A 19,113-nucleotide genomic window follows, 5' to 3' on the forward strand; every position below is an offset into this window, starting at 1 on the left:
AAGATGTTTGCCGGTCCGGATGTCCTCTTCTTGCCGGATAGGATGAAGACTTTGGAGCCTCTTCTGGACCTCTTCAGCACCGGATTATGGATCGCCAACCCCCGCTTGGGTTGGATGAAGATCTTGGAGCCAGGACGGATCGGTGATACCTGGATGGTGAAGACAAGGTAGGAAGATCTTCAGGGGATTAGTGTTAGGTTTATTTAAGGGGGGTTTGGGTTAGATTAGGGGTATGTGGGTGGTGGGTTGTAATGTTGGGGGGGGGGTATTGTATGTTTTTTTTAACAGGCAAAAGAGCTGAACTTCTTGGGGCATGCCCCGCAAAGGGCCCTGTTCAGGGCTGGTAAGGTAAAAGAGCTTGTAACTTTTTTAATTTAGAATAGGGTAGGGAATTTATTATTTTGGGGGGCTTTGTTATTTTATTAGGGGGCTTAGAGTAGGTGTAATTAGTTTAAAATTGTTGTAATATTTTTCTTATGTTTGTAAATATTTTTTTATTTTCTGTAACTTAGTTCTTTTTTATTTTTTGTACTTTAGCTAGTTTATTTAATTGTATTTATTTGTAGCAATTGTGTTTATTTAATTTATTGATAGTGTAGTGTTAGGTTAATTGTAGGTAATTGTAGGTAGTTTATTTAATTATTTTATTGATAGGGTAGTGTTAGGTTTAATTATATCTTAGGTTAGGATTTATTTTACAGGTAAATTTGTTATTATTTTAACTAGGTAACTATTAAATAGTTCTTAACTATTTAATAGCTATTGTACCTAGTTAAAATAAATACCAAGTTGCCTGTAAAATAAATATTAATCCTAAAATAGCTACAATGTAATTATAATTTATATTGTAGCTATATTAGGATTTATTTTACAGGTAAGTATTTAGCTTTAAATAGGATTAATTTATTTAATAAGAGTTAATTTATTTCGTTAGATTAAAATTATATTTAAGTTAGGGGGGTGTTAGTGTTAGGGTTAGACTTAGCTTTAGGGGTTAATCCATTTATTAGAATAGCGGTGAGCTCCGATCGGAAGATTAGGGGTTAATAATTGAAGTTAGGTGTCGGCGATGTTAGGGAGGGCAGATTAGGGGTTAATACTATTTATGATAGGGTTAGTGAGGCGGGTTAGGGGTTAATAACTTTATTATAGTAGCGGTGCGGTCCGCTCGGCAGATTAGGGGTTAATAAGTGTAGGCAGGTGTCGGCGACGTTGAGGGGGGCAGATTAGGGGATAATAAATATAATATAGGGGTCGGCGGTGTTAGGGGTAGCAGATTAGGGGTACATAGGGATAACGTAGGTGGCGGCGCTTTGCGGTCGGAAGATTAGGGGTTAATTATTTTAAGTAGCTGGCGGCGATGTTGTGGGGGGCAGATTAGGGGTTAATAAATGTAATATAGGGGTCGGCGGGGTTAGGGGCAGCAGATTAGGGGTACATAAGTATAACGTAGGTGGCGGTCGGAAGATTAGGGGTTAAAATTTTTAATCGAGTGGCGGCGATGTGGGGGGACCTCGGTTTAGGGGTACATAGGTAGTTTATGGGTGTTAGTGTACTTTAGGGTACAGTAGTTAAGAGCTTTATAAACCGGCGTTAGCCAGAAAGCTCTTAACTCCTGCTATTTTCAGGCGGCTGGAATCTTGTCGTTAGAGCTCTAACGCTCACTGCAGAAACGACTCTAAATACCGGCGTTAGAAAGATCCCATTGAAAAGATAGGCTACGCAAATGGCGTAGGGGGATCTGCGGTATGGAAAAGTCGCGGCTGTAAAGTGAGCGTTAGACCCTTTAATCACTGACTCCAAATACCAGCGGGCGGCCAAAACCAGCGTTAGGAGCCTCTAACGCTGGTTTTGACGGCTACCGCCGAACTCTAAATCTAGAACATGGAAAAAAGGTGCAGGGTAGCGCTAATGAAAGCACAGAGCTCAATTTGTATATGGTATATCTATACTAATATGGTGATGTATAAAAAATATGTCTAAAAAAGATAATGACTATGTGAATCTTTAAAAATTTATTATACAATAATCGTATAATCATATAACAATAGTGCCGGCACTGATTAAAACAGTATAGTAAAAGGACATAAACATAAAATACATAAACAATGGGTGTTGATTTCAAGTAATATTGGCAAAGGATAAAAATGGCAAGAGAAAAAGTTAGCTTGCTAAGTATTTGGCAGCCTAAACTTCAAATGTGTCCGTATTGGATAATTCACAACTGTTCTCATATAGGGCACATTAAATTACCGTCTCTGCTATGTGTGGAGTTGTCCGTTGTTTTTATTAAGTCCCGTGACTTTGTGCAGAGTGATTCTCCTGGTGTAAGTAGAGCAAGTATTAGTGTAGAGAGCACGCTGGTAATTGTAATCCTTCAGTGCTTGCTGTGAGTGATCCTGTAGCGTCCTAGGGTAATGGCCACAGTGGCAGGTGTAAGGGTAGGTCCTGGGACCGAAGGTATTAGCTGGTTTCTGATGCTTTGTTTGACAGCTGTACCAAACGAGTCCTATTACCCTTGCAGTATCGGAGTCGGGAGTGTGCTTCAAACCCCAGATGTATTGCGGTAATCATAAGGTGGACACAAGCGGTAGGCAGATCATGGGCCGGTTAATTAAGCATATATCAGCCTCTGTGTATTGTGAGAGGGATATTGCACCGTACCTACTGTAACCACTTGAATCAGAGTAGAAGTTATATGCAGACGAGCAAATCTACGCGTTTCAGCCCGATAGGCCTTTATCAAGATGCTCGTTCTGTGTTAATCCAGGTTTAAATGTCTATAAGATCCTCCTTATTGGTTGGGAAGTACCCTCCTTGGTGGGTGTGTTTCCAATTGAATTAGCAGGTGTGTTTGATGTCATTCAAGATTTGGGAGCTTGTTTTCCAATTTGTATGGGAAAAAAACTTTTTCTCTTTTTAGACACATTCGTTACAAACCTTGCAATAAATTGTATGTACATATGTACAGGGAGTCACAATTAAATATGAAGCATAAATGTAAAGTGTACAGATATTCCATATCTATCTTTCACATTAACTTTTGCAGAACTCTAAATCTAGGCCTATGAGAGCAAAGCATATTTAAAAATAGAAGTGAATTTAAAAGTGTCGTAAAATGACTCGCTTTATCGGAATCATGCAAGTTTAATTTTAACTTTCCTATCCCTGTGTTCACTAGAACACTTTGTTAAAGAGTAATGGCAGGGTATATCATTTCTTGGGGAGGGGGGCAGCAGAATATATATTCCCCTTTGTAGCCAAAAATCCAAGCACCGGCCCTACACACTTACGTATCTGTTTTTCAACAAAAGATACCATGAGAATGAAGACAATTTGCTACAAGACGTAAAAATGAAAAATGTTTAAAATAACATGCTTTATTTGAATCAAGAAATAATTTTATATCCCTTTAAGTACTTTTTTTTCTATTTTATATATATATTGAACACATGATAACTTTGCTTATACTATTTTATTTTGCCATCTGCTATTTTATTTGTTCTCTGTTAAACAGGTTTGGTATATTTATTATATCACTTTAGCAAAAAAAAAATCTTTAGAATTGTACTCGATATTCTACGAGGTCTGACCTATAAAGTAGCATAGGTAGCTGATTTTGTTTTAGCTAATACCTCTTTCTGTGCCACCCTGCTGGATTTGTTTAGTGATTTGAATATGTCTTTCATGTTTGTTATGCAGAGTAATGCATTTTTTTTAAAAAATTGGTTATCCCTTAACAGAAGAAATCAATTAAACGTTTCTTGATTCGATAAATATTAAAAAATGAATGGAAATATAGTGTGATACAGTTACAGAATTCTGGTGATTCATTATTACAGCATTCGTTTGCCTTTGCATTATTAGAAATATACACAAGAATAGCAATCACCGGAATGAACTATGCAGAGTTAATTGTATTCATGTCAAAGTCTGATTACTGATAGAGTGCCAGGGTGATATCAGATACCAATATAAAGGTTTGGTATAGTCCATACAATAATATAGGCTGCTGCGATGTATCAGTCCAAATGGGTAATAATAATCCCACAACTGGCAAAAATAAGTAAAAGTCATTGTAACGTATGTTATATAAAAATATTCAACCAATTAAACCTGTACTGAATAGCAGTGTGTAATGAGGTGCTTCAACACATGATTGTAACCTACTATATGCAAGCAATAAGGGGTTGATAGTGGATGTTTGAGCTTGTCAGGCTTACCGCTCGTATTGCGAGTTTAAAGTAAACACGATCGCTTGAGCGCAATCGCAATTTATGTTAGAATGATTACTGTGACTTCAGAGCTCTGGTTGACTGTTTTGCAAAATAAAAAAGTTGCACAAAACACATCAAAAATACATTACAAACTATAGTTACACTGATCATAACACTATCTAATAAAAATTATAACATAGACATACATATATATACATGTCTAAAGATTGATATGTATGTATATATATATGTTTATCGGTATACATATATATTGAACCAAAATACCATCAGATATATATAGAAATATGTATTTATGAATGTGAAGAATATTGTAATGTGAAATTAGCGCACATGAGAATATGCAATCCGTTTTGTGCAAGAGTAGGGTGTTATTTTTCTCTCCACTTTTTTTATCTCCATTGACTTCTATGGGGTAATATGTGAATGCGCCTGAGATATTCTAAATTCGTCTTTTTGCTTGTTGGGCTAGCGCAAGATCGAGAATAGTTTACTTTAAACTCATAATATGAGCACAACCCAACGAGTGTAAAAAGCTTACTTCTAGCGCAATTAATGCTCGAGTGGGAGTGTAAATTTGCGCTCCACTTGTAATCTGGTCCTATATGAGGTGCTTCAACGCATGAATAGGATGTACTACATTGATAGTAATTTCATTTGGTGAGCTCTAAAAGTAACATATTATTTGTTACCAATAATATGCCATTTAAACATATAAACAGATCACTATTTTATGAGCATATTCATTTTATGCAGAAACCTCAATTGTTCCTTGGTATCAACTTGGTACTGAGAGGATCATAAGTAATAAACTGTGTTTAAATGGATATTATACACCAATTTTCATATAACTGCATGTAATAGACATTACTATAAAGAAGAATATGCACAGATACTGATCTAAAAAACCAGTATAAAACCTTTTTAAAACTTACGTAGAAGCTCCAAGTTTAGCATTGTTAATGAGGTTAGGCTGGGACACCCAGTGAAAAGGGCTGGAAAAGTAGGAAGAGCAGAAACTACCCCCCCTCTCCCCTTCCCTGCATATGAAGGCAGACAGATTAGACAAACAAGAGTCAGCAGTAGTCTGTAAAAGTGTATACATCTGACACTTTGGGGCTTGGTTAGGAGTCTGAAAATCAGCACAATGTTATTATAAAATAAGCAAAATTATACATTGTTACAAATTGTTTTCCAGATGGGCTATATAAATGTATAATCTACAAAACATTTATGCAAAGAAAATTTTGTGTACAATGTCCCTTAAGTAACCAAATTACCCTTGTTTGTACTGGAACAGGTTTGATACTTTTATGACAAATTGCCTAGATTGAGTATTTTATAGTTGATACAAATAATCAGATTGTGTTATGAATTCACACCCATTATTTTCTAAGCTGCTGCATAGACAAGTGATTATAAAACTTCATATAGCTGCAGTTTCGTACAATCTAAATGTCACCGTTCATTTATAAAATGCTGTGATAAATTATAAACTGAAGCATAATCTTTTAAGACTCGCTATGTATAAAGCAAGTTGAAATTATCCACAGGTTTCTGCTTGTTGTTAAAAATATGTGCTGCTTTTTATTGTGAATAAATAGTGAGCTGCTAATTATGGCTAAATAATACACTACCAGTGTTGCAAATAAATGCATAACGATGCCGCTATGAGCAGTTCACTAGCCTACATTCATTAACTCTGAGTCACCTTATGATACGTGCATAAACAATGGCGCAAAACACTATTTATCCATTATTTTAAAAGAAGTGCCCATCAGCTCCTACCCCTTGACACGTTTAGAACTGATGGGCTTTATCAAAGTTTGCGGGCTGCTGCTCCACTGGGGCTAAAGAAAATGGAAGTTCCACCTGCTGAATATTGATAAGTGGATGGTAAACCCGCTATTTGAACAAATCATGCATTGTCTGTGAAATTTATGTCAGGAACGAACAACTGTTCAGTAGCTTGCTCTATGGCGAAGTACAACCTTGCAGCAGCCTCTTTTAGCCCAATTCTGTTTTATACAGAGAAGAACTTTCCTGAAGTCTGATCCCACCTAAAAAGGTCAGTCCTGCCTCAAAATACCAGGCAGTTCTCCTCTGAACAAGGAACGTGGCAACCCCAGATGAACAGGGGCAGCCATATTCCTCTAATCACATTGGACAAGGAGTCCAAAACTGGTTTCCCCATCACCCTTAGGGAATCTCCCCTGGGTCAAATTACAAATACATACAGAATGTATGTATTTGTGTGTGTATATATATATATATATATATATATATATATATATATATATATATATACTGTGCATATATTATAAACAAATCACTTACTTGCATAAATGTTTTAAAATCATGTAAAACTGATATTGCATCATTTTGCAGTCCAGGGGCACACCCCTTGAAAATTGAAAATATTAGGGACCAATATATGCACCAGCACATTTCAAGCAGTGACAAAATTATAATTTTAAGGTTTATGCAGGCAAAGTAAATAATGTTTTTTTTTCACTATGTGCAATTAAACATTTATGGAGAATTGCATTTTCCATTTAATGTCCCTTAATTGCATATAAAAAAATGTTAGGAGTGGGGCTTAGTTCTCTGCATTTCCTTCATTCCTTTTTTTCCCAATTATTTCTTTAAAAAAACTAGTGATTTCAAACCAGTCATAAATGCTTTTGCTATCTGTTGTTACTAAAGGGTTAACACACTGGCCTCTAAGCACTGAATGAATGAACTGCATGTGTGTCACGCTGAGGAATGATGCCCAGCTGAGCATAGAAATAGATGGAAAGCTGTGTCACAGATGGTTATTTTTTCACAATCAACTGAAAACAGAATAGCTCATTTGTACCACAAATGTTTTGGTTATGTAAAATGAAGAATCAACGCAGTAGGACAAAACAATGTGAAAGAAGCCAGCAAATAGGATCACAGCTCTCCTTCCAACCCTTTTGTATTTTATTCTCTGTACGACTCCAGATGTACGTTTGTTACATTCTTGCTTTGTTAATCTGCATGTCAGGCAAGGGTTAACACTCTCACTAATTGTAAATAAAGTTATTTAAATTCTCAAAAAGATGATTTTGTGGTTTTTTTTGTAAATAATCCACAAGAATTGCATATTAATAAAACAGAGAGATTATACAGACTTCATTTTTACTGTATAATTTATTTATTTATTTTATCTCTGAAATAAATGGTGTGTTGATCAAATAAATAAAGAAACCATATTTAGTTGGAGTGAGTTTTGTATTGGCTGAGATGTATTCAGATGCTAAACTGACTCACAACTGAATCTTATTGTTCTGCCACTGTTAATCATTAACACTACAGTTACTACATGGGGCTTAACTTTTGGCGCGTGCACTGTTTGCATTAGTGGTGGGGCTTATCTGGAAAAGATCCAACTGTCTTGTTAAAGACAAAATATACAGTACCTTGTATGTTATAATCTTTATATTAGGAGTTAACCAAATAATATGAAATGTAGGCATCAACAACCAACAGATGCATCTCCAGAAGCTACATATGGGGAGCGGGTTACCAGGGGTGGAACTACCATTGGTGCAGCAAGTGCAGTGACACCAGGGCCCAAGTGCTGGGGCCCATCATAGCAGCCAGTCTATACAAAGACGTGTTGAATGTGTACAATCCTAATGCGGGGGAACCTTTAATTAGTGTAGATTGCAGGTCCATCTTATATATCTATCCTCAAAATCAATATAAAGATTATCATGTATATTATTACTATTGGTTACTACTAAGTTACATTTGGGGGGCACAAAAACAAATGTTGCACCAGGACCCTCTGTTCAGTAGGTCCGCTACTAGGTGTTACATAGTCAGAAGTAGATGGGGTGTTAATAATTGTCAATGCCAAACACCTATTAGTTAAAGGGACAGTGTACTGTAAAATTTTCTCCCCTTTAATGTGTTCTCAATGATCCATTTTACTTGCTTGAGTGTATTAAACGTACAAATAGATAGTTTACCTTTATTTTGTCAGTTGAAATAGCTATTTCAATCTGCCACCTATACTGAATATTTCAATACTTAAGTATTGGCTATTGAAAAACTTTGTAAACAAGACCCAGCAGAGGAAATTATACTCCCAGCGGAGATATGTAATAAAATGTTAAACTTGTTATTGTTCTCTGTAAGGGCCAGATGATAAAAGGATCACCAGGTCTGCAGATAAATGCTCATTTCACTCTTGACAGTTTTGCAAAGCTCCCGTTAGGTGAAATGTTTTAAAAAAGCGGGCTGACCCTCATTGTACAGATGAATGGTGATGTGCTTCCCATAGCAAATTATAGGGCTTGCAGCCTTTGCACATTCCGAGCACATGAACACATTTACACAACTTATTAGATGGGTATGTGTGACAACATTCACCTAAACTAGCATGTATTGTTTAGAACATTAAAACTTATCTGCAAAGTTTCCCCATTCTTATATAGATTTCTCCTATGGAACACCCATTGGAAATCCTTTATATTAGCTATGTTTGCAATGACCATTGTTAATAAAGAAGAAGAACCCCCATTAATAATAAACCTATTAGAGCTGGGGGGGTTGTGGTGTGTGTGTTTTTTGTTGTTGTTGTTTTTTTTATTTTAGGAACAAGGTTTTGTGTATGGGATATTAATATTCCATTGAAGATAATAACCAACACATTTTTCAATAGTTGGTACCAAACATGTTTAATTTTGATAATATTATAACTAATTTAAAAAGTTCACTATTGTAAAACAAAAAAAAATGTGACTACTATCTTTAGCAGGATATTAATATTCCATACATATGTACAATGTACCCACAATCCCCCTGCTCTTATTGGTTTATTATTGATGTACACGTTTTACTATTGTATTGTATTTAGTTCATACATGTAAATTATATTGTCATTTAATACAGTCTAAGCGTATAATTTACATTAACCCTCGCTGCACATGACGATGCTGCTTTGCAAGAGAACACTCGCCTCCTACAGTGAAGGGTACTAAAATGCCTCTTTTCAAGACTACCTACAAACAGTGATTTCATCCCTTTAGAACATTTCACCTACAATCTCAATTGTGATGTGGATACCTTTAGAACATAGATCTATTGTGACAATGCTTTTATCATCAGACCCTAAGCATTGGGTTTTGGTATACAGAGAGAAATAAGATAAGGAAGCATTTCAGTTCAGCCAATTTTAATGTGATGTGGGTTGAAAGCATAAAAACAGCTATTTCATATACAAATCTTCCTAGCTACACAAAGGAGCAATTTCCCAATCATTTTATACACTGCAGTCATTGAAAACACATTAAGTGTAAAACAATTTTACAGTGCCATCTTTATTAGGTACACCTGAATGTTAATCAGATTCAATTAAGAAAATGTGGCAAACACTCAGTGCATAAAAGCATGTTGACATTGTCAAGAGGTCAGGTAGAGAAATGCGATCCCTGTTTGTAAAATGATTGTTACTGCTAGGCAGAAATTGCTGATCACCTGGGATTTTCATACACAGCAGTCTCTAAAGTTTACAGAGTGAGAAGCTTTTCTATTGGCAAAAATGCCTCGTTAAAGGGACATGAAACCCAATGTTTTTAATTATGATTCAGATAGAATATATCATTTTAAGTAAATGTAAAGTAAATTTGTTGTTTAAAATGGTGTGCTATGTCTGAATGATGAAATATACATTTTGAGTTTCATGTCCCTTTAAGTTTACTGCATCTATCCTTGTAACTTTGGCTATTAGATTATGTTCTATAACAACCCAATTTTTCTTTGGCCATGTCTTGGGAATGTATATGTATGTGCCTAGTAGAAGTTCAAACAAGATTACTCCTTTGTAACTGGGTTTTTATAGGGAACAAACCTTCAAGCACATTAAGTCCAAAAACAGTCACAACAGTGCATTTCAATGTGCTTGCACCTACATTAACTTGAACTTGTAAACTAGAATGCAGCTTCATGTGAGTTCAATCATTTAGGCACAAGCACTTTAAAACACACTGTCATTATTGCGTTTGAACTAGTGCATGAAGGTGTGTCCCCTAGAAAAAGCTGGTAAAGAAGGCGTAATCTCGTTTGAACATCTTCTAGGCAGATTCAATGTTGCAATGGAGTGGGATTACACTCTACAGCTTCAGTACTATTCAAATCCAGTCTAAGAAGATATAATAAATCCTCTACCTAGAAAACCATAGTTGCCATCTTGTTTTCATCACGCCAAAACTGGAACTTTAAATCTTTGACAAGTATTATTTTTTACAATATTTATTTTTTATGTTTGCTAAAGTGACAATATAGTGATGTAAAATATTGTACAGTCTACCGATCATGCCAACATATAATTGGAAATGGATTTAAATAGGTGCCCATGGAAATCATGATTGCACAATCCCATTTTAAAGTATGGTTATGAAGACATCTGTACTTTTAGTGACAGTTCTGACAGTGAAAGTGTGACGTAGTATCAAACATTCACTTTAAGAGATTTTCACATGCCATTTGTAGATGTTGGTGTCCTAATTTGACTAATCCAGTATGCCCATCATGCCAAGATACATATGTCATTCAAATAGTTAATCATTGGTGAGGATAGAATCCGACTGCAATAGGTTAATCGCATACACATGTAATGGGTTAATTGACCTATACTGTAACCTTAAAGTGAATGTAAATTTTGATGTTTAAGTGCCTGGTTTTTAAAACTTTGATTAAAAACAGGGGCACTTTAATTCATCAAAATTTACATTTCACTCCTGTTGTGACAAAAAACTTACCTTTTAAACTACACAGCAGCTGCTGCTTCCTCCGGTCTCACAAGCCCTTTCTGATGTCAGAAATGATTGATAGGTCATCCTCCAATCACAGATTCCCCCCCGGGGGATTCAGTGTCTGATTCACTGCTCTGATTGGAGGAAGCCAGATACCTCATTTTAGACCCAGGAAGAGGCTTTGAAACAGGTGGAGGAAGCTGGAGCTGCTGTGAAGATTAAAAAGTAAGTTTATTTTCACAACAGGAGTGAAATGAAAATATTGATGAATTAAAGTGCCCCTGTTTTTAATCAAAGTTTTAAAAACCGGGCACTTTAGCATCAAAATTTACATTCACTTTAAGAAGTACTATACACAAAAAAGAATTTTCATAAGCTTTTCTGTTGAAAAAGTGGTTGCAGTTGTGGGCCTTTAACAAACAAATCCACTTTGCCTTGTGATCACTCGAGGAACTCGATGACCAATGCAGGGGGAAAGCAAAAATCCAGATAGATTTTACTTGACCACTATGCCTCATACAAGCAATAAAACTGAATTGCTTTTTTTCTATTAAGCAATCTAAAATAAGTGTTTCTAACCTCCTCACATGAAGAAAAATATTGAAATCTGATTTCACTTGAAACCTTATTTAATTCATTTTAGAAATACTGCTAATCATTGCAAAACAAAATATGCGCCCAAACTATCTGCGTTGTTTAAATGAGCTATGACTTCTCTAGCTATATGTTGGTGTTTAACCCCCTAGCTGCAGATGGCGACCAATGGTTTTAAGTCCTGGTAGGTGGAATATGAGGATGCTATTGACGTCACCCGGAAGAGAACTGGAAGAGGATTTGTATTCATACAATCCCTTAAGCCATATAAACTACTAAGACCCACTGTTTATAATAGGCAGTCTGTCTTTCATATGGTGTGTGTCTTGGGTGCACAAGTTTAAGTACCATTTTATTAAAATAAAAAACATGCATAAACATTTCTTAGGCAGGGTGTCTCTATGTGTCCATAAATACCCATTTGTTTAAACCCCAGAATCCTTTTTTTTCCCCACATTGCCACTATATAATTTTTAATAGCCACTGTGTAATAGCAATAATGACCACTGTGGTAATAGCAATTATCATGAATAAATGTGCATTTATTTTAGAGGATCATGGGAACCCCTATGTTCCCATGATCCTCTATGTTCAGATCAGTTATATACACTTATTTATATGAGGATATACCTCTTCTTTTGACTATAGACTTTAGAAAACAGACACATACACACACATACACACATACTATTGTTTACAACAATGTTTATTCAGTTTTAATTGAAATATACATTTTTTCACAGTTATTATGGTAGATTTCTCACACGTCATGATATATACATATAACAATGTTATCCTTTGAATATTCTGGGTCTGCAGAAAAAACAAATGCAAAAACATTATATATTTTGTGTGGGTATCTCACTGAAAAATTACCCATAGTAGGGCTTAAATGTGAACAGCATTTTAAAACTCTAAAACAGCAAAATAGCTCAGCAGTTAAGTGGTTTATACCATGCAGTTAAACACAATAAAATGCTTTTAGAAATAAAAACATTCAGTAAAAATCTATTTTATATTTAAAGTTAGACTACCTGGAAGTGTGGAAATCTAATTCTCACAGGCCAATAGGGACACCTCCCACAGAAAATGTTGCTTTATTTAGCATAGGACCATTAATATTTTTTTGTAAAACTTACCATAATACATTAGGAATCTTTTATTCAGAACCAGGTCTATGCACCCATAGGATTTGTCCTCCTATAGCTTTGCCAATTTCTTTAGTGTTTGTATAGGGCCAGGAAAAATCAGCTCATAGCTGTTATTCTATACAGCAACACTTTAGTTGTGCAAAAATGTTTTATTCTTTGTGACTAGTTAAATGTTGTGGCTCACTTTACATTTAACATTACTGCATCACTAGTATCTCAAGCTTGATTAAAGCAGCAATTATATATACTGCATGAGCACTTGAGATAGAAAGCTATTTCATTTTAGAGATAAAAGTGTGCATTACATAGCTATTTTTCATAAAAATGATATTCTGTAGATAGCAAAAAAAATGCTAGCTACATATTTTATATACTACGTTATTATTTTGTACTTAAATATATTTATTTTGCATTCACTTTAATATCTAAGATCCCTGATCAAAGGCAAACCTTCTGCCTTTCTAGGAAAATGTAAATTTGAAATAACCTATTTGCAAAAGGAAAAGTGAAAGGCTTAACAAGATTGGCTTTGCTATAAAACAAAGAGATAGTTTGTACATACTGATATTTCTTCTTCATAAGAAAACTGCCAGCGTTATATACAAAAATTCACATCTCAGGTTCCTCTCAGCACTGTGGTGGTTGTCAATACTGATCACTAGAGAACAGGGGAGGCTAAATTGCTGCCTACCATACACAGGAGTTTGCATTTTTTCATGTAAGTTTGATCACAAGCTAGAGCCTCACCATTTCTTGTTTTTACGCACCTTGATAACATAAATTATGCTTACCTGATAATTTTCTTTTCTTCTGATGAAAGAGTCCACAGCTGCATTACTTTTGGGAAATAAGAACCTGGCCACCAGGAGGAGGCAAAGACACCCCAGTCAAAGGCTTAAATACTCCTCCCACTCCCCTCATCCCCCAGTCATTCTGCCAAGGAATAAGGAACAGTAGAAGAAATATCAGGGTGAAAAGGAGCCAGAAGAATAAAAATACAGATGCCCCACATAAAAAAATACAGGTGGGGAGCTGTGGACTCTTTCCATCTGAAGAAAAGAAAATGATCAGGTAAGCATAATTTATGTTTTTCTTCATAAATGGAAAGAGTCCACAGCTGCATTCATTACTTTTGGGAAAACAATACCCAAGCTATAGAGGACTCTGAATGCCAAAATGCGAGGGTACAACAGGCGGCCCATTATGAGGGCACCAGGGCTGAAACCACTACCCAACAAAACCCAGCTTCATCCGAAGCCGAGAACATTGAAAGGAAAAAGCCCCAGGACACTGACCTGCAGATAGTCCAGAAGCCTAGCTAGAGACCGCAAAATCATACTCAACTGAGCCAACAGTCCTCCAGGAGACACTGTCACCCAGCGGTCGGCCCTCAACCACACACCCCTTACTAGCGAAGGGAAACCAGCCCAAAATTCCCAAAGGAACAGGGCAATAAAAAATCAAAGGACACCACAAAATTCCATAAAGGAAGACCCCTAGAATGAGCCCAGCTCATAAAGACCCAAATGGGTCCAAAACAAATAAGGGGAGGCAACGCCCAGACCAACATAAGACAATGTCTAGGACCGGGCATCTGAACAGTGATTTTTACTCTCAACGTCAAGTGTAAGCACCGAAACGACAACTGAAGAATTATCCTCAAGTCGTAGGCACCTAGAATACTGAAGTATTCAACACAAATATGTGTAGCAGACCCAGACTAGGTAAACACCCGAGTCAAGAACACGCAGCCGTCATCAGAATGACCGAGAGAGAGAATACTTTACTAAGAAGGGAAATGCGGCTAAACAAGATATCGGATTGTAAAAACTCCAAGACAGAGGCACCCTCTAGGCAATCCCAGCCGCCAGACCGACACATAGGTCCCAAAAGGGGAGAAGTATAGAACCTCAACTAGGCCCATTACAACCCAGAGAAACAACAATCTCAGGACCTACTCCCAGACAGGCCAGCCCAAGCGTCAATAGGTCTGAAAACAGGGGAACAGAAGAACCCCAACACCCGCTCACAAAAGAACAGAACAAAATGGCTTCAGCCATTCCACAGAGCTCGGGAACCCCCCCCCCGAAACTCCATAAAAACAGTCGACAAAGCCAAAGACCCAGAAGAGTCTAGCAAAAGCCCATCTCGACCCGAAGCCAACAAGACTCCAGATAGAACAGAACAACCCAGAAAGCATGCCTCTCTCCAAATAGGTTAAACCCTCTGTTCCATCCCCTGAAACAAGGCCTTCATAGGAGAACAAGCCCCCCCCTAAGAAAAATGGGGCCATTAGAGAAAGAGCACCTGCCCACGAGGCACAAGGCCACAAGCTGAATAAGACAGCACTCTCCAACACAACTGAACCTGGAAGAAATCCCCTGAAAATGTAGCGCACAGAAGGGTGCATTAGCTGCAGTGGTTACCCTATAATCCTTCACCTGCAGAACCGCAAAGCCATCAGGTTACTTCAGCAAACCGTCCAAGGGAAACCGTTCATTGAGCGTAGGCAAAGCCAATGAGTAGCGGCACTCAGGAAATCTGGCTAATCGTGACCAGATCTACTAGCCAGACCGAAGGTCACAGCCCAAATTCCCGGAACAGGAGAACCCCGAACCTGCCCGAGATCCTGAAAAGACTGGTAACAACCCACAACGGGATCCACAAGGGAAAACGCTGAGCAAAAGCCTCAGCAACCGGAAGAACCAGGGCGATAACAGGTTCGAGCCCCCAATTGTTTAAATCAAACAATATCCCGGAAATTGAAACACCACATCTGACATAGAAAACAGACCCACATGGACATATTAATGTAATATCCAGGAGAACCCAGAGAACGAGAACACTTTGCAAGTCCCGACCCAAGGAAGAGACCACCCCATGCAGAAGTCCAACGCTCCAAAGGAGCTAAGGCATCTTGAACCAAGACACTAGAGCCCATAGGTGTTCGACTGCCACAAGGGAATACCTTGAGGACAAGGTCACTCGATCAAAAGCTAGTCTCCACCTTACCATACAAGACAGAGGAATACCTGAAACCAAGGATGCGGAGAATCCCCTGATCTGGGAAAAATCCTAAGCAGAGTACAAAAGAACTCTCTTGAAGGGAAATTCAGGTCCCCAAAGGAGACCCAACTTACATGGAGGAACGGACAAAATCCAAAGGGTCTCAAAGGAGAGAGCAACCCTCTCCCGAGGGGAAACCCAGGGCCCCATAATGAGACCTAACCCACATGGGGAAGTCCAACATTCTCACTGACAAGAGAACTACAGAAGGAACGCGTCCACAGGACAATTCCTAGAGCTTCCGAAAGGTCAAACCACCTTAAACCAGTGGTAAGGTGGCGCTAAACCCCCAATCCTCCCATGTGAGGAAGAATACTCTAGGCCCCTGAGAGAATTGGAAGCAAAAGGAGTGACACAGTGGAACGCCACTGACCCAGTCAACCAACTTGAAAGCTCAATAAGGACTGAAACAATCCTTCCAGCCTCATGGACCCACGAGTCCTCGTTAGAATGCTTAGCTTAAACTTGCAAAATAAAAACAAGAAACACAAATAATAAAGTAAGCACTCAACGATTCGACCGGACCAGCCCAGCAGAACAGGTGCCATGTGTCTGAACAGGCCACGAGACAGAAGATCTGAACCCAAGCAGGACCCGCCTGCAACAGGGCCATAACTGTCAAGCTGCCTAAATCCTCCCTCAGAGGGGAAGAGACTAACAGACAAAACATATGACTAACATGTCCCTTAACAACTTCTGCAGAAGTAAACAGTGAGAATCGATCCCAGAGATAGTTTCCGAAGGAAACTTATAATCAAAATAAAAGTCATCCTAACCAGATAAAATAAAATATAAGGCAGCCTGTAGGCAAACGCCTAAGAAGAAACAGGCATACCCACAGGACCAGCCAAACGGAACCCTGATCTTCCAACAAAAACTGGGAAGGATCTCAACAACCGCCATCCCCACATGTCAAATGAGGTGAACCATTTGAAGCAGAATACTGTGGATTCCTGTATCTGTTAAGGATAGGATCCTCTAATAACTCAAAAACGTGTCCGAGTAAAACACGAAGGCGTGTTATTCTGTAACAAAAGGCACAACACTCAGGGACAGCTACACCCATAGGGAACTGTATAGGCCCATCCAAGGCCGGGAGACCCACGACATTCGGGCAAGAGCACAAACACAAATAAACGTCTGGTCTTTGCAGACGCATAATCGCCAAAAATATGTGAAAGCGAAAACAAGATGCAACCTCCGGGGGGAACAAGCCGCCCTGTAAGCAGGGATAAACATAATCTGGGTTACCCGCATGTGTAGTAGTAGGGAACGGTAGGGAACAAGGCGCTCTAATACGGCATATCGAACATAACTGGTTGATCTGCGTCAACGGGGCCAATTTGCATTCTTCACAAGTCGAAGAATCTGAAATTTGAACAGTCTCAGCATCAGAATCCTCCATAACTGGATAGAGAATATAATAATATGGACTAAAGAACTAAAGAAAAATCTAAACGGCACCTGACACCCACAATGGCTGGGGCACTCACCACCTCATAGAACCAGACACTAGCAGACCCAAATTTTACAGTTGGCACATGGTTAGGGTTGCGGAAATGGAAGACCAGAACATAAACACATCCAGTCGCAAGGTGAACCGTTCAGTCCAAAAAAAGCACGCCCAACCATAAGGTTGCGTCACCTCCAAAGGCTCTATGTTCTAAGCCTAGAGCACAGTTAACACTGCACATAAGCAGATTGAATCACATAACAAACATGATTAAAGAAAAACCTGTTCAATAATCCCCCTCGGGAGATATTAACCCTCGATTCCAAGAACCAAAGGAGCCTCACTGAGGCCCTATTTTTTATACTTAATAAGTCCCGTAGGATAGTACCTTACAGAAAACAAATAAGATACAGTACATTCAGATGAAGTAACATGAAACAGTCTTACCAGAATCTACGCCGTGGAACAGGAACACAGCCCTTTAAGTGTGATGAATAGTAGCAGCGCTCCGCCATGGACTTGAGAGAAGAAAGCAGGCAGTGAAGCGAAGTTCGACAACGCCGATTGCTTGTGGAGCTGTTAATATGAGTCGGGATGGCTTCACAGAAAGATCTACATCTCCGGACTCTAACTTTCATCCAGGCTCTCACTGAGAGGCTGACAGGATTGCTTAAAACTCCTGTCTCATGTCGAAGAGTACTACCCTCCATAAGAGATAAAACAAACTTCTGACACTTCTCTGCCAACCTCCTGGGACGAAAGACATAGAATGACTGGGGGATGAGGGGAGTGGGAGGAGTATATAAGCCTTTGGCTGGGGTGTCTTTGCCTCCTCCTGGTGGCCAGGTTCTTATTTCCCAAAAGTAATACATACAGCTGTGGACTATAGTAAGAAGTTGACAATAAAATTATAGTGATAGTGAAGTGATGCAATACATCAATTTATTGCATCATATCAGTCCACTCACTGTAATTGGCAAAAAAATTACCTAATTTGTTTTTGCATAAATTGGGCTAGATTACAAGAGGAACTCTTATTTATTGCTCGCCAGCAAACAGGCAAATTCGGTCATTTAAGGGGCAGGGCATGTGTGCGCTGGTATTACTAAGAGGAGTGCAAATATTGATTTCATGGAAGCTTGTAATATAGCCTATTAGCAGGAGCACGTTTGCACCTCTGAACCAATAGCCGTAGGTGTCAACTGACAGGTTTCTGTATGCACACAAAGCTATTGGTTCAGAGGTGAAAGCAGCACCTCATTGGAAGAAGACTGATGGGCAGCCGGAGCCGCTGTATTTAGCGATGTGCAACAGCACAGAAAGGGTGAGTTTAGCACCCTTTTTTTTAGCTCTGATAACTTAAACTCCCCTTGATTTTTAAGTGATGGTAAATCCTAGCTTTGTTTAACGCTTGGATTTACCATCACTTTAATGTCTTCAGAATAGAACAATAATTTGAGAATTCTCAAGATATACATAATAATATTCTGAAAATGAATTAAGCCTACACTTTAGACAACAACAAAAATGTAGGTGTACTGGATAAAACCATCCTTTACTTAACTGCACTTAAAATCTGTGTTTCTACATTTCTACATGCTTTTATACCCAGATAAAATATTGTATTTGTTTTAGAAGTGGCATTGCATGGTTTTCATTAGCTTTCTTTGAATCAAGTATACTATGCAAATGAAAGAAAATGGACTGTATTATGGAACACATTTGTCTTATCCCAGAAGCCATCTACAAAGAAACTTGTCATGATAAAAGGGAATTAAAGCAATCTTCTCCTTCAATTCATGTGTTAGTTCCTAGCTATCTGTAAT

At 38.1% G+C, this 19,113-nt stretch overlaps 1 protein-coding gene across 1 annotated transcript in view; it reads left to right on the forward strand.

Annotated features, from left to right (window-relative positions):
- The window catches only part of MMP17 (matrix metallopeptidase 17), a 334,644-nt gene that overhangs the window by 193,244 nt on the left and 122,287 nt on the right, over positions 1 to 19,113 (forward strand). The window lies entirely within an intron of this gene.

The sequence above is a fragment of the Bombina bombina genome, chromosome 2, assembly GCF_027579735.1.
Source record: "Bombina bombina isolate aBomBom1 chromosome 2, aBomBom1.pri, whole genome shotgun sequence".
NCBI lineage: Eukaryota > Metazoa > Chordata > Amphibia > Anura > Bombinatoridae > Bombina > Bombina bombina.